The sequence below is a fragment of the Somniosus microcephalus genome, unplaced genomic scaffold (genome assembly GCF_052327205.1).
Source record: "Somniosus microcephalus isolate GS21.2 unplaced genomic scaffold, FLI_Smic_1.0 unresolved_chr5, whole genome shotgun sequence".
Taxonomy (NCBI): Eukaryota; Metazoa; Chordata; class Chondrichthyes; order Squaliformes; family Somniosidae; genus Somniosus; species Somniosus microcephalus.
In genome coordinates this window covers 14,687,510-14,712,152 of record NW_028225183.1, presented here as the reverse complement: position 1 = coordinate 14,712,152, position 24,643 = coordinate 14,687,510, and the positions used below count along the sequence as shown (strand labels likewise).

General features: G+C 44.6%; 1 long non-coding RNA gene and 1 pseudogene across 1 annotated transcript; both read right to left on the bottom strand.

The window, feature by feature from the left end:
* Nucleotides 1-371: 371 nt before the first annotated feature.
* LOC147087602 (uncharacterized) lies at nucleotides 372-6,710 on the bottom strand. Its single transcript, XR_015075441.1, has 3 exons — nucleotides 6,428-6,710; nucleotides 3,530-3,652; nucleotides 372-1,166 (listed from the first exon to the last, which is right to left on the bottom strand). It is a non-coding gene; the product is annotated as an uncharacterized LOC147087602 (long non-coding RNA).
* Nucleotides 6,711-7,772: 1,062 nt separating this feature from the next.
* LOC147087601 (Fc receptor-like protein 5) lies at nucleotides 7,773-21,367 on the bottom strand (annotated as a pseudogene).
* Between the last annotated feature and the right edge of the window lie 3,276 nt (nucleotides 21,368-24,643).

Sequence of the window (24,643 nt, the reverse complement as noted above, 5' to 3'; positions counted from 1 at the left end):
CTTGAGATAATCACCTAATTCAGGATCTGCTTCTGATTGTGTGGGTGCTAGCGTTCACAACTGGGCTTTAGTTGATTGCCATAAGAGTTGTTGGATTGTGGTACCAATATAACTTCTCGAGATCAGAAGTTACTGTTGGGGAACAAATGTACTTTGATCAGCCATGATCTTATTAAATGGTCGAGCAGGCTCGAAGGGCCGAGTAGCCTACTCCTGCTGCAATTGCTTTTAACTTATGTTATGAATATATTTTGCTAATCGCCGTACCTCAACACCTCTACATCTGCTGTAATCTCTTTAAATATGGGTCTGCACAAACTGGTGTAGACAATTGTTTGAACTGGTTATTGCATTGCCATTGGTCAGTTAGTTTAAGGTTTAGCGTGTCTGTGTAGTTTGACTTAGCGACACCTCCAGTTGCTATTTTATTGCTGAAATAGTTGAACAAATGTCAGAACTGTTAAGCGTTCACTGCAGATGAAGAGAGCTTATATTCATATCACTAATAAATAATACATATTACATCCTTCGTGAATTTAGCACAGATTCATTTCACAAACTTTTATAGCTAAAGCACACAGCGAGCTGTCTCTCTCTATTTATTTATCTCTCTATGTAACAGTCACTCTGTGTATGCAAGAACAACTATCATATAATTCACCGATTAGCTTTGGCCAACTCAAATTTCTCTTGTAAAATTTACAAGTGAAGATAAGTTACAATTTGAAATAAGTGATACTCAAATAAATCTTAAATACAGGCTCGGTTCCACGAACTCTAGGGACAGGGCAAACGTCTCCAAACTCGAGAAGCAATATCACATCCATAAGACAGGTAGACGACAACAATTAAACTGCATTTGATTAATTCCAAAAGTTAATGGTTTAAAAGCTTATGTTATCATTATGGATGTGCATCATAAGAGAGAATGATTCGCTTTGTCTATCTATCACACACACACACCACAAAAACCATTGATAGAAAGAGATATGGACATTTCTTGTACACACGATTGAATTCAAAATCAAGTGTTTCCGATTCGGTGTACTGTCAAACTCTGCTCCGGAAATAATGTCACTTGTATATGGCATCTTAAATATCATCTGTTTACACAGCAGTCTCTTCGCCGCCTCTTTCGACAGAATGTATTACTGCAGTAACATCATCTACCAGAAGATAAAGGAAATGGGTATCATCAGGGCTGCTCAACCAAGTGATGGACTGTCATTGATATCGTCATGAGACGAATCGACCATATAATTACATGTTATTCAGGCGCAAACCTCCGGTTCACAGAACGTATTTGCAGTTCACATGATTTTCGCTTGGTCATTTGTGTAAACATTTGCTGCGGCAAATTAACATGTCAACATTTCCAATTCAATTTTGCGATATCAGCTGTCATGAGAAAATTAGAGTTGCTAGCCATGAGTTGGCGCTCTGTCATAAATTCTAAATTGCCTCTCCCGACGTTTTTCATAAATTTGCTAAACAACTTATGTTCAACAAGTGATTAAGGGCAACGCCAATAAACATTTACTACCATTATTAAAACACTTTTGTCTGTGCGTGCATTTCCTGTACAACTTACGGCAATAATGATTTCTGGGCATCCGCTTAGAACATAATAACATAAGAAATAGGAGCACGAGTCGGCCATTTGTCCCCTTGAGCCTGCTCCACAATTCATTAAGATCATGGCTGATCTGGTCTTGGCTTCAACTCCAATTCCTAGCCCGCTCCCCATAACCCCTGACTCCCTTATCATTGAAAAATATGTCTATCTCCAGCTTAAACATATTCAATGACCCAGCCTCTACAGCTCTCTGGGGTAGAGAATTCCAAAGATTCACGACCCTCTGAGAGAAGAAATTGCTCCTCATCTCCATTTTAATTAGGTGACATCTTATTCTGAAACTATGCCCCCTAGTTCTAGATTGCCCCACGATGGAAAACATCCTCTCTGCATCTACCCTGTCAAGCCCCCTCAGAATCATCTACCTTTCAATAAGATCACCTCTCATTCTTCTAAACTCCAATGAGGACAGGCACAACCTAATGATCCTTCTCTGAACTGCCTCCAGTGCAATTTTATCCCTCCTTAAATAAGGAGACCAAAATTGTACGCAGTACTCCAGGTGTGCTCTCAGCAACGCCCTGTACAGTTGTAGCTAGACATCCCTCCTTTTATACTCCACCCCCTTGCAATAAAGGCCAACATTCCATTAGCCTTCCTAATTATTGCTGCACCTGCATGGTAACTTTTTCTGTTTCATGTACAAGAACACCAGATCCCTCTGTAACATAGCATTTTGTAGACTCTTGAAAAAGTGTATAACCTCACATTTTCCCACATTATACTTCATCTGCCAAATATTGGCCCAATCACTTAACCTATCTATAGCCCTTTGCAGGTTATTTGTGTCCTCTTCACAGCTTGCTTTCCCACCTATCACTGGATCATCGGCAAATTTGGCTAAATTACACTCGTCCCTTCTTCCAAGTCATTATTATAGATTGTTTACAGCTGATGCCCCAGCACTGATCCCTGTGGCACCCAACATGGTAGAGTTTGACAAACTGATAATGACCCATTTATCCCGACTCTCTGTTTCCTACTGTTTAGCCAATCCTTGATGCATGCTAGTATATTACCCCAACCTCATGAGGTCTTATCTTGTACAGTAACCTTTTAAGAAGCACCTTATCGAATGCCTTCTTGGAATATAATTCCACTACATCTACTGGTTCCACTCTCAGATACACTTTCTACTCCTTGCTACCCTTACCCGAGTCAGTTAGTATTTGATTGGATAATAATGGATTCACTCCATCGATAATAGTTAATTGTAAAATGTTGTCAAATCTCTGTATTAGGAGAAAGGGATGATCATCACCGTAACAATGAATGTGTCTGTGTTGAGTCTGTTTGCGCGACGAAGATGTTATTACCTTTTAAACAGTGCATTGTGAATAACTGGTGTTCCAAATATTTAACAGGGTTGAAATGAGTTTAGCATAATTTTGCAAATAGATGTAACAGGAAGCATAGAACATTCTGATTGGTGGCAATGGGGCTGAAGTGTAAGCTCTCAGAGTTCTCTCGTAGCTTGCTATTAAAACTGGTAAATATCAATAAACTGAAGGATATTTTGATATAGATGTAATCGGTGTAGACAATTTAAAGGAAAATGCAAATGACCAATCTGAAAGCATTTATTTTGCTAGTTATTTACAACTCCACCACTTTTTGTTAAGTTCCCGCCAACCATCACCACCTTGTTGTCTTTATCGCCACATTTCTTGCACTGTCAAAGAGTGAGTAAATAAACTGCACATTTTTGTCGAAGAGGAATATTATAAGGCCCTTCAGTTTCCACATTGCAACAAACTTTAGTAGTAGTGTGGACATTTAATAAGGTTAAAGTTAATACTTATTTACAGCACGGTGTGAAAAGCAAAATCTCTTCCTTTCTGACTTTATTCTGGAACGAAATATTGCGGGGAATCAGCAATCCTTTACACGTACCGTCACGATGTTTCTTTGCATTTATCGGTTTGCACTCTATTCTCAGTATAATCAGAGTCCAAGACAGGATAAATGCGGCGAGGCACAAACGAATTGGGATTGAATAAGATGTTAAGGAAGATCCTAGAAGATTATAGAAAGAGAGAATGATAATGGGAAATTCTCCCGTTTCCACTGCAAACACAACTACAGGGTCACTCTGTAATCCTTTCTAACCTTTGATTGGCAAGTACGGAACAATCATGATATTCTCATTCAGCATTAATGATCAGGGACAGAATCACACTGGGATGAATGTAATCGCCCTACGTTTCTCTGTGTTATTCACCCTACCTAAACTTGAGCTCATCCAAAACTCCGCTACCCATATCCTAACTCACCCCTGTGCTCGCTGATTCCCATTTGCTCCCGTTCCGACAAAGCCCTAATTTTCAAACGCACATTCCTGGTTTCAAATCATTCCATGGCTCTCACCCCCTTCCTATCTCTGCAACCTCCACCAGCCCTACAATTCTCATCGTACTCTTCAAATCACTCCATGGACCTCTCGCCCTCCATATCTCTGTTACCTCCTCCAGCCCTACAATTCTCATTTTCGTCTTGAAATCCCTCCATGGACCTCGCCCCTCTCTCTCTCTCTCTGTAACCTCCTCCAGCCCTAAAATTCACATTCTCATCTTGAAATCTCTGCAGGGACATTGCCCCCTCCCCATCTCTGTAACCCCCTCCAGCCGTAAAATTCTCACTCTCCAGTTTAAATCGCTCCAAGGCCCTCGCCCCCTCCTTATCCATGTAAACTCTTCCAGACCTACAATTCTCATTCTCGTCTTCAAATCCCTCCATGGACCTCGCATCACCCTATCTCTGTAACCTGCTCCTTCTTCCCTCCATCCATCCGATATCTGGGCCCGCCTCCAATTCTGACGTCATTTGCATCTTTGATTTTATTCGCTGCACCATTGGGGGGCCGTGCCTTCAGCAGCCTGTACCCTAAGCTTTGGAATTCCCTCAGTAATCCTCTCTGACTCTCTACCACTCTTTCCTCATTTTCAGACGCTGGTTAAAACCTACCTATTTGACCAGGCTGTTGGCCATCTGCCGACGTTCTCCTTATGTGGCTAAATGTTCTTCTGAAGCGCCTTGGTACGTGTTACTAGTTAAAGGCACCATATCAATACAAGTTGTTGTTGTTGAAGTCCCTGTAGGTATCTAAATTACTGGATTCTGCCTATTTGTACCGGCAATAGCTGCTGCCGATTAAGATTGATTACTTCATTACTTGGTTGATTAATCAATTGTTAAAATCAAGTATATGACCATGTCCAGGGTGAAAGACTTTTGAACCAGGTTGGAGGATATTTCCAGCAGAACAACATCACTGGCATGCATTAGGCAGAAGAGTAATCATGGGATGAGGAAAGTTATATTCCCAAAAATGCTAGTTTATTTAAGTTGATTCCTACATCTAATGAACAGGAATCTCAGGTGGAATACAATATCGAAAGAGCGGAATGATGTGTGCGTTTATGTCTCAGTGTTTGTATGTGAGTTTATGTGTGTGTGAGTGAGTTTGTGTGTGTGTGTGTTTATATATGTTTGCGTGTGTGTCTTTTTGTGAGTGTGTGCTTGTGAGTGAGTGTTATTGTGTGTGAGTGTGTGTATGTGTGTATGAGTGTGTGTGTGTGAGTGTTTTTGTGTATGTTTGTGTGTGTGTGTATGTGTGTGCGTGTATATTTGTGTGTATGCGTGATGTCTGTTTATGATTGTATTGTGTGTGCTTGTGTGTGTGAGTATGTGAGTGAGAGTTTGCCTGAGTGTGTGTGAGTATCTGAGTGTTTCTGAGTGTCTGTGTTAGAATGTGTGTGGGTTTGTGTGAATCTGAGTGTGTGTGAGTGAATGTGTGTGTATTTTGTGTGTGTGTGTGTGTGTGTGTGTGTGTGAGTGTGTGTGTGAGTGTATGGTTGCGTGTGGGTTTGAGTGTGTGTGTAAGTGTGTGTGTATGAGTGAGGGTGTGTGTATGTTGTGTGTGAGTGTCTTTGAGTGGGGATGTGTGTGTGAGAGTGAGTTACGTGTGAGTTTGCCCATCCCTCTCTGTCTGTAATGCGAATAAACTGATCATTACAAGGGAAGGCAGAGCCGTGCATTATTTACCATTACATTGTGGATACTATGGGGTAGTTTGTGGATATGATTGAAACATGCATAGGAGGAATCTAGCGGTACCTGCTAAATTAATTGCATTTTCGTTAGAGGGTTCTGAGTTTGGGATAATTTTGTGTAAATAGCGAGAGTGAGGATCATCTCAAATTGAGCGTTTACCTGGCGGTAATATTAAACTTGTAAAATAGCTGCAACATCTCCATCAATGTTTCCTGTGTTAACTGGATAACTGTTATGCTGTTTTTCAGCGAAATATTCCAAGAGAAATTGTAACAACAACTACCAAATTAAATGCAGAAACAATTTCCTTAAAGTCTCGTATGTCTGATTTTTGCACAGTGGTTCTGGGCAAGGGTGGTTCACTTCCACATACATTTAACGGCAATTAAATATGCGCCCCTCTCCAGCACATTAGGAAGAAGCTTCAAATCTATAGGACAAGCATCAGCCTGGTGTGTTACTGGGAAAATCGCAATGACAGGATGAGAAAAATTCTTTCAATCCTGCAACTCATCATATCATTGGATACTTCTAAAGTTAATGGCAACATAGTCAAGTATGACTGATTGATTCACTAATTGCTTCATTGATCCATTGCATTCCTAACTATTTTAATCATACATTAGTCATTCATTCAGTGATAAATTCATTTATTTCTTCTGCAATCAACAAATAAAACAACTGATTCAGCCTAAATGGAAAAGAAATAAACAGAGTGAATATGTGAATCTCACTGACCTCTTACAGTTATAAGTACCGGGTCACTCAGAGCCGATGTTAGCTGTCTCCCCTCCACACTCCCCTCATACAGGCAGCTGAAATTTCCTCCTTCGGCATGATCTATATTATTGATAGTGAAGGTGACAGAATTGCTCCCTATAGCCGCAGGCTGGACACCTGAGTAATTATTTTTTCCGTGCCTGTATAAGTAAAATGTAAAGCCAGGAATGTCCCAGGAGATTGTACAGATAAAGATAACATTTCCACCATTCACAGCAACACTGGAGTCCACTGATATATTTGGTTTGGATAGACCTGTATTTCAAAAGGAACAAGTATTAACAATCGATTCACAATGTAATACAGACTTACTTTCTGGATCCAAAATATTAATGGTCTGGACTTGTGTATACAGTGTATAATTTCAATGTTTGCAGGTCACACAAACTCGTAAAGATAGAAAGATGTGAGAATGATAAAAAAGCACATGAGCTGGGCATAGTCACGGTTTTGAAATGGGGAGAATCATTGCAGATTAAATTTAACACAGAGAAATATGAAGTGAAGATTTTTGGTAGGAAGCATGAGGAGAGACAATATAACCTACAAGGTATAATATTAATTGGGATGGAGGAAGCGAGAAACCTATTGTCTATGTAAACAATCTTTGAAGGTAGCGATAATGATTGAGAAGTCTGTTGAAATGCTCTATCAATAGAGGAACAGAATACAAAAGTAAGGACGTTGTGATAAACCTTTCTACCTCAATGGTTAAATCCCAGCTGGAGTATTGTGTCTAATTCGGGGCATCACATATTGGGAAGGATTCCAAAGCTAAGGCAAAGGGACTGATTGGACAGCTCTTTCTGAGCAGACACAGGCACGATGGACCGAATGGCCTCCTTCTGTGCCCTGCGATTCTGTGATTAATGGTGTCGCTGACAGTAAAGCGTCAGCCTGTGTGTTCAGGTTCAATGGTAAAAGACCTCAGCTGAGCGCAGCCACCCTCTCTGTGAATATTAAGCAATGGTATGTTTAAAAATGGATGGTTTCTGTATATACTAAGAGAGTTGAATATACATATTCAAAATCTCTGCTCCCTTTCACTCAGCAGCTATTGTGACCGTCAATTCTAACCACTTGCTATTGGCGGAGGATCTATATTGGCATTGCTACCACTCTCCGTAGTTTGTGGTGTTAACCAAATCGCCCAGACAGGTCAGACATGTTGGGGTGAAATTGGAAACCTGGAACATAGATAGTGCAATAATACCCCACAGCCTGCAGAAAATGGTTAGGCATGTGGAGTATTCTGCACAGTTCTGGTCTCCATGTTATTAAAATGTTAGTGAGGCAAAGGAGAAAGTGCAAAAAATGATTTTCAAGGATGACCAAAAAATCAGAGTTTAAAACTATCAGTAAATGCTGAACAGACTGTGGAACTTTTCACTGGAAAACAGAAGGCTGAGAGGTGACCTGATGGAGATCTTTAAGATTATGAAAGGATTTGATAGGCTAGATTTACTGAAAATGTTTCCACTTGTGTGGGAGTCCCAATCTGGGGGCCTTGAATATCAGATAGTCACTAGTAAATCCCAGATGGTGGCGAGAATATGGATATCTCTTCCACTTGGAGTGGTTGAGGTGAATAATTTGGATACATCTAGGAGTCACTCGATACACACATGAGGGTGAAGGGACTGGAATAATATATAAATAGGATGAGATGAATTAGTGTGGTAGCAGACTCGTGTGGAGCTTAAGTACCGGCTTACACTAGCTGGGCCAAATGGTCTGTTCCTGTGTGGTAAATTCTATGTCATAATATGTAATGCAACAATGCTCCATTTCCAGAACAGTAAATGCCGAATGTTTACCCCATATTTCAAAGACACTATTAATAACGGAGCGCAGGGAGCCTCTATGTGAAATATATAAACAATTATCATTTAAACTGCTTCGAATTTTTAGTAAAATACCAATATCGTTGATTAGAAGTATTAACAATCGTTATTCCTCTTCACTGACCTGCTATAGTGACCGTCACTGCGTCACTGATCTGGGACCATAACCACCTGCTATTGACAGAGATTCTATATAGGCATCAGTACCGCCCTGCTTGGTTTGTCCCGTTAACCAAGAATGTTCCAATATTGTCCTTTGTGACGATTTGAGAAGTGTTCAGCCGTTGGTTTTCTTTGTAAAAGTAGATTTGACCATGATTCTCTCTGTCTACCGTGCAGGTAATGGTGACCATCTCTCCCTCTGAGTACACCCCAGCCGGTTGATCAAGTGATATCACTGGCGGTGTTAACGGTTCTGTGGTAAAATAAATGGAAAGAACAACAGAAATGGATTTCTGCATTATCTTGTGCCATGAAAGAGTGGTAACTCAGTAACGATTGTAACATCTTAATGGGGAATGGTTGCATCGGCGACTGAGATTATACAAAAGTGGAATTGATGGTTTCAAACAGAATTGGACAGAAAATAAACCAGCTGGGGGTCTAGTCCCAAAATCTTGGCTTATCACTGAAATTTCCTTCCGTGCTATCTGGAGAAGGGGATGGCGTTGGTTTGAAATTAACATTTCTGCTAATTTAGTCCAGCCATAACTTGGGCTCTAGGATGTGGGCGTCGCTGGCAAGGCCGGAATTTAGTGCCCAACCCCAGTTGCCATTAAGAGGATGGCGGTCGGCCGTCTTTTTGAACCCACTTTTGCTCCCACAATGCTGTTCGCTACAGACTTCCAGGAATTTGAGCGAGCGACGATGAAGGAACACGAAATATATTTCCAAGTCAGGAAGGTGTGTGGCTTTGAGTGGAACTGGGAGTTGATGCTGTTCCCATGCAACTACTGTCAAAATCTTTTATGATGGTGGAGGTCACGGGTTTGTGAGGTGTAGTCGAAATGCAATCCAATGACAGATATGGAAATGTAGATAATGAAAATATTTCACATATCAGGATGATATTGAAAATCTCGTTCTGCAGTTTCGGTTATCTGACTGAGAATCTTTAATCTGACAAGGCCAACCAGTCTGGCGGTGCCGTTTGAGGTGAATATACACACAGTGGAGTTAAAATTATGTAAGAATGATGCCATTTGACATTAAACATTTCCCTGTGGTAGACGCAGAGATTTAGGGAGTAAAGCTGGAAATCAGGGTCATAGATTGTCTGATGACAAGACACAGCCTTCAGTCCCCCTGTCAGAAGGTCAGGAATTAACTTTGCAAAGTTTCAGCTCTCTCAGCTCCATAACACAGCATTCCCTCAGTACTGAGTTACACTGGCAATTGTAATCTGGCACCACATTACACTCCATTCAAGACAATGGAGGGTATCATTGGCGGAGAGTAAAACGGGAGGCAGCTCCCTACCCACTTCTTTCCCTCCTGGAGGATGTGGTTAAAGTTACCCTCCAAGTGTCGCCGCAGGCTGCGAGCTCATGTTTTATCGGTGTTGATTTCACAAAATTCAGATGCAGTTGAGAATAAATTCGTCTTGTACAGTAGCCTAAAACAGACGCCAACCCGCTTTACACATCGCCAGATTTTAGTTTCCATTGCCTTCAATGGAATCAGAATTAAGGCAGGTGTGAAACGGGCCGCCGATTCGATTTCGCCCATTCTGCAGTACCGTCCGTGTCACTTTTCTGCCCCTTATCTCCAGTAACGCCCTTTGCCATTAATGGATTCACAGCGGGTGAATGCAGGGTCCAATATTACATGAATATTATCGGGAGTTGAGAAAGCGCATTCGATTTCCTCCCTCTCTCCTAACATTAAAACACTCATTTTGTTACAGTGATTAGAGCATGATTTTATTCAAAATACCGAGAGCTATGAAAAAAACATATGAAGAATCATCTGATCCCTGTCACCTACCTGCTACAGTGACCATCACAGACTCACTGCGAAGAGATTCCGACCACCTTCCATTGATGCAGGTTCCATATTGGCACTGGTACCGCCCTCCTTGTCCTTTACTGGTAACCGGGAATGTACTAATGTTGTCCTTTGTGACGATTTGATTGGAGTACAGCCTGTGATTATCTTTGTTAAAGTAGAAGGTTTTATCCTGATTATCTCTGGTCACGGTACAGGTAATGGTGACCGTCTCTCCTTTTACATACACCCCAGTCGGTTGATCAAGAGCTATCTCTGGTGTTGTTAGCGAATCTGTGTTAAAATAAATGGAAAGTACAATGAGAAATGGTTCTGCGGATTTTCATGCACAGTGCAAGGTTGGGAACTCAATGATGATTGTGCAGTGTTGAAATGTAGTTTCACTTTGGATACAGAGATTCCACAAAAGTGGAGATCAGGATTTGATTACAAAGAAGGAAAAACTTGCATTTCTCTCGCTCCTTTTTGACCTCGGAGCATCCCAATGCGCTTTACCGCCAATTCTTCACTTTTGAAGTGAAGTCGCTGTTGTGATGTAGGAAATTAAATGGCAGAGCCAAGGTACCTAAATCAGCTCGAGTTCTCTGTCCAAAGTCCAGTTTTAAGCCGGAGATTTTAATCTGGGATACGAGCGGAACAATGAAATGGTTGCTTTGAAATGCCCAGTGCTGCTAGTTATTCCAGGTGAAGATGCGATCAGAAAGAGTGAAATTCTCCATTATACCTGCACTGCGGCCAGTACCTGTGCAAGTATGAAACCTCCGCCAAGGGAAGGCTGTTAGAAACCAACCTCAGTGAGGCTGTGACGGTCACACATTTCACATAATCGAGCTGTTTTGGTGGGCCTGCAATTATTGTTATCATTACCGTTGTGGTAGTCACTGGCATGGTCGGCAACGACTGTCCATCCGCACTTTCTCCTTCAGGATTGTATGTAACTTGGAGGGCTACTTGGAGGTGATGTTGCTCCCATGCGCCTGCTGCCCTTCCCCTTCTCGGTGGGAGGGCTCGCGGGTGTGGGAGGTGCTGCTGAACAATCCTTGGTGAGTTGCTGCAGTGCATCTTGTAAGTGGTGCACACTGCAGCCACTGAGCGCCGGTGGTGGAGTGAATACATTTTTAAGGTTGTAGATGGATGCCAATGAATAGGGCTGCTTTGTCCAGGATGGTGTCAACCTTACTTAGTTGCAGCTGCTCTCATACCTGCATGTGGAAAGTATTCCATCAACCTCCTGACTTGTGCATGTAGATGGTGGGAAGGCATTGCGGAGTCAGCCGGTGATTTTTTCGTTGTAGAATTCATAGCCTCCGACCTGTTCTAGTAGCCATGGTGTTTATGTGGAGCGACAGTCGGCTGGATCGCGGGCTGAGCGGTGAGCGTTGATTATAAAAGGCTCCAGAGACCAGGTAAGGCCCCAGTGCAGAGTGCGAGTCGGCGGGATCGTGGGCTGAGTGGTGAGTGGTGATTATAAAAGGCTCCAGAGACCAGGTAAGACATCAGTGCAGAGCGCAAGTTGGCGGGATCGTGGGCTGAGTGGAGAGTGGTGAGTATAAAAGCCTCCAGAGAGCAGATAAGGTGTACCAGTCTCCAATCTCGGAACTCAAGGGTAAGGAGAGAAGTAAAAAGAAATCGATGTATGACGTCACCAGAAAGCAGGTAAGTGATTGGTTGGTGAGTATTACTCTCTTTTTAAACCGTAATTCTGTGGGTTATAGTCTCTAAAGTGCCTGTGGTGTAGCGGGGACTGTTTATAAACAAGGGCCCTTAAATATATCAGTTAGCTGTAAGGTAACTTCAATTCTGCGGCTTATATTTTCTAGGGTCTCTGTGGTGTAGGATGGACTTCTGCCATACAAGCGCCCTAGAGTATATATTTAATTGATTGTATTGAATTAATTTAAATTAATTAAAGGGTTAGTCATGCCAGGACAGCCCAGCCCCGTGTTATGCTCCACCTGTGCTATGTGGGAATACAGGGACACTGCCGGTGTCCCTGACGAACATGTGTGCCGGAAATGTATCCAGCTGCAGCTTCTAGCAGACCGCATTGAGGCGCTGGAGCTGCAGATGGATGAGTTTTGGAGCATTCGCGATGCTGAGAGGGTCGTGGATAGCACGTTTGGTGAGTTGGTCACACCGCAGGTAAGGGCTGCACAGGCAGAAGGGAAATGGGTGATCATCAGGTGGAGCAGTAGAAGCAGGCAGGTAGTGCAGCGGACCCCTGTGGCCATTCCCCTCTCAAACAGGTATACCGATTTGGATACTATTAAGGGGGATGACTTACCAGGGGAAGGCAGCAGCAGCCAACTTCCTGGCACCGGGGTGCATCTGCTGCACAGGAAGGGAGGAAAAAGTGTGGGAGCGCAATAGTGGTAGGGGATTCTATCGTAAGGGGAACAGATAGGCGTTTCTGTGGCCATAGACATGACTCCAGGATGGTTTGTTGCCTCCCTGGTGCCAGGGTCAAGGGTGTCACTGAACGGCTGCAGGGCATTCTGAAGGGGGAGGGTGAACAGTCAGTGGTCGTGGTTCACATTGGGACCAACGACATGGGTAGGAAGAGGGATGAGGTCCTGCAGCAAGAATTTAGGGAGCTAGGTAGCAGATTAAAGAGCAGGACCTTAAAGGTTGTAATCTCTGGATTACTCCCGGTGCCACGTGCTAGTGATTATAGGAATAGGAGGAAAGAGCAAATATGTAATGGCACAAGGGAGTAGTGCAAGACTGGATGGCATTTATTTTAATGCAAGGAGTCTTGCGAATAAGGTGGATGAACTGAAGTTGTTGATGAACACATGGGAGTATGATATTGTTGCTCACAGAGACATGATTGCGGGAGGGGCAAGACTGGCAGCTCAATATTCCGAGGTATAGAATCTTCAGGCGAGACAGAGGGGGGGGGGGTAAAAGAGGAGGGGGTGCTGCAATATTTATTATGGTGTCAATTACTGCTGTAAGGAGGGATGACATATTAACAGGTTCCTCTAATGAGGCCATATGGGTAGAACTTAAAAACAAAAAGGGGGCAAGCACTTTGCTGGGAGAGTACTATAGGCCCCCAAACAGTCAGGGGGAGATAGAGGAACAGATATGTCGGCAAATCTCAGAGAAATGTGCAAATAATAGGGTAATAATAGTGGGGGATTTCAACTTCCCCAATATTAACTGGGATAGTCAGAGTGTGAAAGACTTAGAGGGTGCAGAATTCTTAAAGTGCATCCAGGAGAGCTTTTTCAGCCAGCATGTAGAAAGTCCTACAAGAGAGGGGGCGGTACTGGACCTAATTCTAGGGAGTGTGCCAGGGGAAGTGGTAGAAGTGTTAGTGGGTGAGCACTTTGGTGTCAGTGACGATAATTCGGTGAGATAAAAGGTAGTCATGGAAAAGGACAGAGATGGACCGGAAATAAATGTTCTAAATTGGGGAAGGCCGATTTTAATAAGATAAGGCAGGATCAGCTACTTGTAGGAAAATCCACATCGGAGCAATGGGAGTCTTTCAGAAAGGAAATTGAGAGAGTACAATGGCAACATGTTCCCGTAAAGGTCAAGGGCTGGACCAACAAGCCCAGGGAACATTGGATGTCAAGGGAAATACGAGAATGGATTAGAGAAAAAAGGGGGTCTTTGGAAGATACAGAGGACTAAAGACAGAGGAAGCCCTAGAGGAGTATATAAAGTGCAGGGGGATATTAAAAGGAAATTAGGAGAGCGAAGAGGTATCATGAAATAACACTGGTGAGCAAAATAAAGGAAAATCCTAAGGTGTTTAATAAGTATATTAAGGGCAAGAGGATAACTAGGGAAAGAGGAGGGCCCATTAGGGACCAAAGTGGTAATCTGTGTGTGGAGCCAGAAGATGTGGATGGGGATTCAAATGAATTTTTTGCATCTGTGTTCAATATGGAGGAGGACGATTAAGATGTAGAAATCGGGCAGGGGGACTATGATATACTTCAACATATTAGCATCAAGAGGGAGGATGTACTAGCGGTTTTAGTAGGCTTAAAATTAGATATACCCCCAGGCCCGGACGAGATGTATCCCAGGCTGGTGTGTGAGGCAAAGGAGGAGAATGCAGTGGCTCTGACAGAAATCTTCAGAACCTCTCTGGCCACAGGGGATGTGCCAGAAGACTGGAGAACAGCCAACGTAGTACCATTATTCAAGAAGGGCAGTAGGGATAAACCAGGGAATTGGAGGCCAGTGAGCCTAACATCAGTGGTAGGGAAATTATTGGAAAAAGTTCTGAGGGACAGAATTAGTCTCCACTTGGAGAGGCAAGGATTGATCAGCAATACTAACCATGGCTTTGTCAAGGGAAGATCATGTCGGACCAATTTGATTGAATTTTTCGAGGGGGTGACTAGGTGTGTGGATGAGGGTAGTGCAGTGGATGTGGTATACATGGATTTCAGTAAGGCTTTCGATAAAGTCCCGCATAGCAGACTGGTCACGAAGGTAAGAGCCCATGGGATCCAGGGTGCCTTGGCAAATTGGATCCAAAACTGGCTTAGTGGCAGAAGGCAGAGTGTGATGGTCGAAGGTTGTTTTTGTGACTGGAAGCCTGTGTCCAGTGGGGTACCACAGGGATCGGTGCTGGGTCCCTTGTTGTTTGTGGTCTACATTAATGATTTGGATGTGAATGTAAAAGGTATGATCAGTAAGTTCGCAGATGAAACGAAAATTGGTGGGGTGGTAAATAGCAAGGAGGATAGCCTCAGTCTGCAGGACGATATAGATGGGTTTGTTAGATGGGCGGAACAGTGAGGTGATGCATTTTGGAGGGACTAACAAGGCAAGGGAATAAACAATGAATGGTAAGTCCCTAGGAAAGACAGAGGATCAAAGGGACCTTGGTGTGCATGTTCGTAGATCCCTGAAGGCAGCACAACATGTGGATAAGTTAGTTGAAAAGGCATATCGGTACTTGCCTTCATTAGCCGAGGCATAGAATATAAGAGCCGGGAGGTTATGATGGAGCTGTACAAAACGCTGGTTAGGCCACAGCTGGAATACTGTCCGCAGTTCTGGTCGCCACACTGTAGGAAGGATGTGATTGCATTGGAGAGGGAGCAGAGGAGATTCACAAGGATGTTACCTGGGCTGGAGCGCTTCAGCTATGAGGAAAGACTGGACAGGCTGGGGTGGTTTTCCTTGGAGCAGAGAAGGCTTAGGGGGGACCTGATTGAGGTGTACAAAATTATGAGGGGCATAGATAGGCTAGATAGAAAGGAACTTTTTCCCTTGATAGAGGGGTCAATAACAAGGGGGCATAGATTCAAGGAAAGGGGCAGAAGATTTAGAGGGGATTTGAGGAAGAACTATTTCACCCAGAGGGTGGTTGGAATCTGGAACTCACTGCCTGAAAGAGTGGTAGAGGCAGGGACCCTCACTACATTCAAGAAGCATTTGGATGAGCACTTGAAATGCCATAGCTTACAAGGCTGGGACCAAATGCTGGAAAATGGGATTACATTAGACAGGGCTTGATGGCCGGTGCGGAAGCGATGTGCCGAAGGGCCTCTTTCTGTGCTGTATAACTCTATGACTCTGTGACTCTAACTTGGAGTTGATCATAGAAGCATAGAAATTTATAGCACAGAGAGGCCCACCTTTCCCGTGCCGGCCAACAAAGAACTATCCACCCTAATCTCACTTTCCATCACTTGGTCCGTTGCCTTGTAGGATATGGCACTTCAAATGCATATCCAAGTACTTTTCAAAAGTGATGAGGGTCTCTGCCTCGACCATCTTTTCAGGCAGTGAGTTCCAGATCCCCAGCACCCTCTGGGTGAAATATATTCTTCTCAAATTCTCTCTAAAACTCCGATCAATTACTTTACCTTAATGTCCGTTGGTTATCGACCCTTCTTCTAAGGGATAATATATTTTTCCTATCCATTCTATCTAGGCCCCATACAATTTTATACACCTCAATTGGGTCTCCCTTCAGCCTCCTCTGTTGCAAAGAAAACCACCCCAGACTATTCACTCTTTCCCCAGCTAGGGCAACATCCTCGTAACTCTCCTCTGCACCACCTCTAGTGCAATCACATCCTTCACGTAATGTGGTGAACAGAACTGCATGCAATATTCTAGCTGCGGCCTAACTAGTGTTTTATACAGGTCAAGCATAACCTCCCTCCTCTTATATTCTATGCCTTGGCTAATAAAGGAAAGTATGCCATTTGCCTTCTTAACCACCGTATCTGCCTGTCCTGCTACCTTCAGCGATCTGTGGACATGCACTCCATGGTCCCTCTGATCTTCTGCACTTCTGTGTCCTAACGTTTATAGTGAATTCCCTTGATTTGTTAGCCCTTCACAAATGCACTATGTCACACTTCTGCAGATTGATTTCCATTTGCCACTGTTCTGCCCACCTGACCAGTCCATTGACATCTTCCTGCAGTCTACAGCTTCCTACTTCAGTATCATCCACACGGCCAATTTTTGTATCAGCTGCAAACTTCTTAAACATACTTCCTACATTCAAGGCCAAATCATTGATATATACCACAAAAAGCAAAGGAACCAGTACTGAGCCCTGTAGAACCCCAGTGGGAACAGCCTTGCAATCCCAAAAACACCCTTGGGCCATTATCCTTTGTTTCCTGCCTCTGATTAATTTTGGATTCAAATTGCTACTTTGCCTTGGATCCCATGGGGTTTTACTTTCTTGACCAGACTGCCATGCGGGACCTTATCAAAAGCATTGCTAAAATCCATATTGACTACATGAAACGCATTAGCCTCATCGACCCTCCTTGTTACCCCCTCAAAAATGTAATCAAGTTAGTCAGACAGGACCTTCCCTTAACAAACCCATGCTGATTGGCACTGATTAATCCGTGTCATTCTAAATGAAGATTTATTCTGTAAGATCAGGTAGTCGTCGCCAAATGTCAACGCACTGTAGTAGGGCAGACAAGGCTAGTATATGTAGAAAATTTGCAAGATATGGACTGCCTGGAAGCATAAATGCAAGAAATATCTTCAGGTGGACTCGTTTTAGCACAAAGCCAATGTACATGTAAGAGGGGAACTTGGAGTTGATGTTGTTCCCATGCACCTGCTGCCCTTGTCCTTCTGGGTGCTGAAGGTCCCAATTTTGCGAAGTGCTGCCGAAAAGTAATGCATATAGACATATGGACCCCCACACGGAAATTAGATTAAAATACCACGCATAACAGGATCATTTTGAAAGTCTCGGCACGCAGATTCTTTTCTCTGACAGAGAAACCTGTAATGTGTCAAGGCCAGTCAGTCTGGGGAGCTTCTTGAGGTGATGCTACACTCAGTGGAGTTAAATCCCTGGCGCCGTTCTGTACTTGTGGCACTAAACTTTGATAGTTCAAACATGTAGGGGATTATTTTTTCTTAGGCGGATCCTTGAAACAAGTCGTCAATATTCGATTTTACTCAAATAAATAAATGGAGAACTTTATCAGGCGGGGCATACAATGGACGGTCGAAACGCTATCGCCCGTTTTGCGCTACCGCCCGTGACCAATTTCACTGCCTTATCTCCAATAATGCCCTTCGCCGGTAACAGATGCACAGCGGGTAAATGCAGGGCCTTGCTTTGCATGAATCTTGTCTAGAATTGAGCAATAATGTCAAAACACATCCAGTTATCTTCCTCTCTCTTAATATTAAACCATTAATGTTGATACAATGATTAAAACATGATTTTGTAACTTACTAAAAGCTTGAAAAAATATGAAAATCCCCTGCTTCCTGTCGCACACCTGCTACAATGACCGTCACAGGCTCGCTGCAATGAGATTCTAACCGCCTTCCATTGACGCAGGTTCTATATCGGCACTGCTACCGCCCTCCTTGGTCCTTCCTGGTGAGTGGAAATGATCCAATGTTGTCCTTTGTGACGAATTGCTCGGAGTACAGCCGTTGATTATCTTTGTTAAAATAGAAGGATTTATCATGATAATCTCTGGTCGTACTGCAGGTAATGGTGACTATTTCTCCTACTACATACACCCCACTCGGTTGATCAAGAGCTGTCACTGGTGTTGTTAGCGGATCTATGGTTAAATTAATAGAAATTACAATGAGAAATGGATCTGTGGATTTAAACAATGCATGGTTGGGAACTCAGTGATGATTACGCTGTGTTGAAACGCAGTTTCACATCGGATACAGAGATTCCACAAAAGGGGAGTTTGGATTTCATTACAAAGAAACAAAAAAAGACTTGTATTTCTATAACGCCTTTCATGACCACGGGCCGTCCCAATGCGCTTTACCACGAACTTCCAACTTTTGACGTGTAGTCGCTGTTGTAATGTACGAAATCAGATGGCAGAACCAAAGAACCTAAAGTAGCTCGAGTTCGCTGCCCAAAGTGTGGTTTAGGTCGGAGATTTTACTCTGGGACACGACGGGAACAAGGCAATGTTTGCTTTGATAAACCCAGTGCAGTTAATTTAGCCCAGGTGAAGATTCGATCAGAAAGAGTGAAAGGCACCGGCGCCAGTGCAAGTATGAAACCTCCAACAAGTGAAGGCAGTTAGAGCACAATCCCAGCGAGGCTGTAACTGTCACACATTTCACATAATCGAGCTGTTTTGGTGGGACCACAATTATTGTTATCATTACTGTTGTGGTAGTCGCTGGCATGGCCAGCAGCTGCTGTCCATCACTAGTTTCCCTTTCAGCCGGTGGTGGGTGGCCTTCTAATTGAACCAAAGTGAGGCCGGTGCAGTCAAAGTGCACAGCAATGGAATGAGTTCTAAGATTTAACGATGAAGGAACAGCGATATATGTCCAAGTCAGGGTGGTATGTGACTTGGAGGGGAACATGGTGCTGGTGGTCTTCCCATTCGCCTGCTGCCCTTACACATGGAAGAGGTCGCGTGTTTAGAGGCTGCTGCTGAAGAAGATTTGGCGAGTTGCTGCAATGCATCTTGTAGATGGTACACACTGCAGCCACGGTACACCGGTGGTGGAGGAAGTGAATGTTTAATGTGGTGCATGAGGTGCCAATCAAGGGAAGCATTTTTTCTTTGGTGGCTCCTTGAAGCAGGTGGTCACGATTTAATTTACACACATTGAAAACAAACTCAGGCGGGGCATAAAACGGGCGGCCCAATCGTTATCGCCCGTGACGGTTTTCACCCCCTTATCTCCAGTAACGAGCTTTGCCGGTAATAGATTCACAGCGGGTAAATGCAGGGCTCAGTTTTACGGGCATCCTATCTAGAGTTGAGCAATAAGATCAAAACCCATTCAGTTATCTTCCTCTCCACTAATATTAAACCATTCATTTTGTTGCAGTGATTAAAGCATGATTTTATAAAAATACCAAGAGTGATGAAAAATACATGAAAAAATCTCTGCTCCCTGTCACTCACCTGCTATATTCACCATCACAGGCTCGCTGCGATGAGATTCTAACCACCTTCCATTGACGAAGGTTCCATATTGGCACTGGTACCGCCCTCCTTGGTCTTCATTGGTCACCGCGAGTGTTCCAAAGTTGTCCTTTATGACGGTTTGAGCTGTATACAGCGATTGATTAACTTTGTAAAAGTAGAACATTTTACTGCGATAATCTCCTGTCATGGTGCAGGTTATGGTGACCGTCTCTCCTGCTACATACACCCCAGTCGGTTGATCAAGCGATACCACTGGTGTTGTTAGTGAATCTGTGGTAAAATAAATGGAAAGTACAATGTGAAATGGTCCCGTGGATTTTCAAGTGCAGTGCAAGTTTGGGAACTCAATGATGATTGTGTGTTGTTGAAGCACAGTTTCACACCGGATACACATATTCCACAAGAGGGGAGTTCGGGATTTGATTACAAAGAAACAAGGAATGACTTTCATTTCTATAGTGCCTTTCATGACCTTGGGACGTCCGAAAGCGCTTTACCACCAAATTAGTGCTTTAGAAGTGTAGTCGCTGTTGTAATGTAGGAAATCAAATGGCAGAGCCAAAGAACCTAAATCAGCTCGAGTTCTCTGTCCAATGTCCGGTTTTAGGCCGGAGATTTTATTCTGGGATACGAGGGGAACAAGGAACTGGTTGCTTTCAAATCCCAGGTTCTCTTAATATCGCCCAGGTCTCGAGTTTGTGAAGTGCTGCCTAAATGCAATGCAGAGTGAGATATGCAAACACACAATGTAATTAGATTAAAATATCACGCATAGCAGGATCATTTTAACATTTCGGCACGCAGATTCTGTTGTCTGACAGAAAGTCCTGCAATGTTTCAAGGCCAGTCAGTCTGCGGAGCTTGTTGATGTGACACTGCATTCAGTGGAGTTAAATCCCTGGCGCCGTGCTGTCATTGTGGTGATACACTTTGATAGTTCGAACATGTGGCAGTTAAATATATTCTTCGGTGAATCCTTGAAACAGGTGGTCACGATTCAATTTTCCACACATAATTAAATGGATAACAAAATCAGGCGGGGCACAAAACGGTCAGCGTAATCGCTATCGCCTGTTTTGTTATACTGCAGGAGACACAGTTTATTCTCGTATATTGTCATTAGCTGAGGGACAAGCAATGATATCCGATTTTCTTAGAGTGAAAGAAAATTAATCTTACCCACTACCTTTACCTCCACTGCATCACTTCGCGCTGCGGTTCTCTGCCGCGCTGACACTGGCATAAATGCTGGCTTTGCCACCGACAACCAGATCACATAAGTGAACAAAAAAACAGCATTACTGAGACATCGCGGGTTTAATTTTCCCGGGCGGTAGAGCAGAACACGTGAAAGAAAGAGATTCGGACGCCCTTTTTTCCAATTGTCCTTTCCATTTGTTTATATCCGATCGCACTGGGGGTGATTTTAACCCTACTCCTTCAGCAGAAACCTGCCCGCTGGCCAGTTAAATTGTCTTGGCTCTTTCCAGCTCACAGCTCATGGTGAGGCTTAATGGGTAATTGTGACCTAATCCACAAACAGGAAAGAGCTGGTGGATTAGGTCACAGGAGTAATCTTCTGATCCGGTCCCCACACTGTTCATGATGTCAATGGTGACCGCGGATTCCCATGTTTTGGCTGTGACCATTTTGATTGGAATATTTTGGCCTCCTTTGTACAAAAAGAAACTGCTCCCTGAATATGAAGACACTGCTTCACAGGTAACACTGACCATCTCCCCTATCACAAAAACTTTATCCAGACGGCTAAGAGATATTGATGGTTTGTGAGGAGAACAAGGAAACACATTAATGATAAACCAATATCCCGCCAGGCGGGAGGGGGTCCGCTGTTTGCTTTTCTCCACGTACTATTTTACTCTCCTCGAAGTCAAACGAAAGTAAATTCCAAAAGGTTGTGAAACGATCATCCGATCCGAATATACGCTGCACGAAATTCAATGGAGGGTGAAATCGGGCGGAGTGTAAAACGGGAGGCCGGCTTCAAACCAACTCTTTCCTGTTTGGTTGATTAGGTCACAATTGCCCATCAAGTCTCACCATGTGCTGTGAGCTGGAAAGAGCCAAGACAATTTAACTGCCCAGCGGGCAGGTTTCTGCTGAAGGAGTAGGGTTAAAATCACCCCCAGTGGGATCGGATATAAACAAATGGAAAGCACAATCGGATAAAAGGGCGTCCGATTCTCTTTCTTTCTCCTGTTCTGCTCTATCGCCCGAGAAAAATTAGACTCACGATATCTCAGTAATGCTGTTTTCTTGTTCACTTATGGGATCCGGTTATCGGTGGCAAAGCCAGCATTTATTGCCCTTGAGAAAGTGGTGGTGAGCCACCTTCTATAACCGCTGCACTCCGTGTGGTGAAGGTGTTCCAGGATTTTGACCCAGCGACGGTGAAGAATCGGCTATATATTTCTAATTCAGTATAGTGTGTGACTTGGAGGGGAACTTGGAGGTGTGATGTACCCATGCGCCTGTTGCCCCTGTCGTGCTAGGAGGAAGAGGTCGGTGGTCTGGAAGGTGCTGCTGAAGAAGCCTTGGCGAGTTGCTGCAGTGCTTCTTGTAGCATTATCCCAAACGATATTTGGGAAATTAAATTCCCCCAGTACCACCACACTATAGCTCTTGCACAACTTTGCGATTTCCCTGTAGATTTGCTCTCTACCTTGGTCTCACTATTTAGAGGCCTATACAATATCCGCAAAAGCTTGTTAATACCATTTCTGCTCCTCACCTCTAACCAAATGGATTCTGTCCTTGTTCCCTCACTTTCCAAAACTACAATGTCTTCCTTAAATAGCTCTACCACCCGCAGCATTTCTCCCTTCCCTATCTTTTCTGAACACCTTTTACCCTTGAATACTAATTGCAGAGTCCTCACCGTTTTAAGCCAATTTTCCGTTCTTACCACAACATCATATTGCCACAAGGCTAATGTTGCTTGTAGCTCACCAACATTATTCAGCAAAGTTTGTGTATTTAAGCACATGCATTCTAAACCCATTTTTGAATTTTAATATTCTTTCTTATTCTGCTCCTATCTAATGTGGTTGTAATACCTCCTCTAGTACTATCGTCTCTAGTACTATCCAAAACACTTAGGGCTAGATTTTCAGTACAGACAGTTTTGGGGCGCTAACCTTAGCGCCCGCCCGAAGTTAGCGCCCGCCCCAAAGTAGCGCCCCGTTGCCGGAAATTCAGTGGCTTCGCCCTAAGAGAGTGGTGGAGCGCTAAAAGAGGCGTTCCACTCCTATCTTTAGGTGCTAAGCCGGCGGTCCAGAGGGATAGCGCCCAGGCGGGGCGCAGCACGGGTGCGGTCATTTTTGCACTGACAGCAGACCCCGTGGTGCCGACCAGCTCTTAAAGGGGGAAGGGACGAATTGGTCTGCTGCCACGCCCTGCACACTGCAGCCTTGCAAAGAGGCCTCAACACTGCTGCTCAGCCCCAGGGAGTCATGGCAACGCCAGAGAAGGCCCGTCAGCGTGCCCTGCGCTTCTCAGAGGGTGATCTGGACATAATGGTCACAGCTCTGGAGGTGAGGTGCAAGATCTTGTTTCCAGAGAGTGGGAGGAATCCAACCCACCATGCCTACACCAAAGCCTGGAAGTAGATCGCCCAGAGGGTGACGTTCACCGGCGAGGCCCCCAGGACCCACAAACAATGCCGTAAGAAATACAACGATCTGACCAGGATTGTGAAGGTGAGTAGCCTTTCCAGTCTCCTCCTCATTCTTGCATGTACACCTGACATGATGGGCAAAGGGACCTGAAAGTCCTATTGGCCAGCCCTCAGCCAGCAGCATTGGGACAGTCATGAGCATCAAATGGCCATTCGGCACTCTACACTTCGGCCAAGCTATTCCACCATGGGAGGCAGTGCACAGTACATCAGGGCTCCACTCTGTCCAAGCTATTCCACCATGGGAGGCAGTGCACAGTACATCAGGGCTTCACTCTGTCCAAGCTATTCCACCATGGGAGGCAGTGCACACTACATCAGGGCTTCACTCTGTCCAAGCTATTCCACCATGGGAGGCAGTGCACACTACATCAGGGCTTCACTCTGTCCAAGCTATTCCACCATGGGAGGCAGTGCACAGTACATCAGGGCTTCACTCTGTCCAAGCTATTCCACCATGGGAAGCAGTGCACACTACATCAGGGCTTCACTGCGCACTTACAGCCCGTCCTTTCTCTTGCAGGCTAAAGTAGCGTTTAATCGCCAGGCCCGTGCCAGGGGTGGCCACGCCAAGCTGCAGAAGCTCACTCGGCTGGAGGAGCGCGTGTGTGTGCTCATGGGAGCCCGTGTGATTGTCCCCACAGCGTGCGGTGTATCCGACCCTCCACTGCCCGGCAATGGTAAGGACCTCGCCTTTTGGCCCTCTCGCGTCGCACTGGCCCATCCGAGCTACCTCCTTTGCCACTGTCCCACCAATGCGCTGAATCCCACCAGTCCTAACTCCCTCGCTGATGCCGTCTCCTCACTCTGAAGCTACTCTTGTGCATTCCTGCTTTCAGCTGGTGACGACCAGGACCCTGAAGCTGCCAGTGACAGCACCTCCGACCAGGAGGAGGAGGAGGAGCAAGCCGGACCTTCGGGGGAAGAGTCACGTCCCGCAGGAGAGGAGGAAATGCTTGACACCTCCTCACTGGACGAGTGCCTGGAGGAACTGTCGCAGGGCAATGCAGCTTCTGGGACCAGTGGCGTCCAGCCACCCAGCAGCCGTGCGCGTGGCCTGCGGCCTTCCCCCCAAAGGGGGCAAGGATCAGAGGGGAGTGCTGCTGATCGGCACACTCACCGTCACCAACGCGGCAAGGGTCCCCTAGTTCGGCCCCCTCCTCCCCAGCGGGAGAGTCGCGACTCCAGTCCGGACACCTTCACTTCGGAGGAGGTGCGGAAGCTGGAT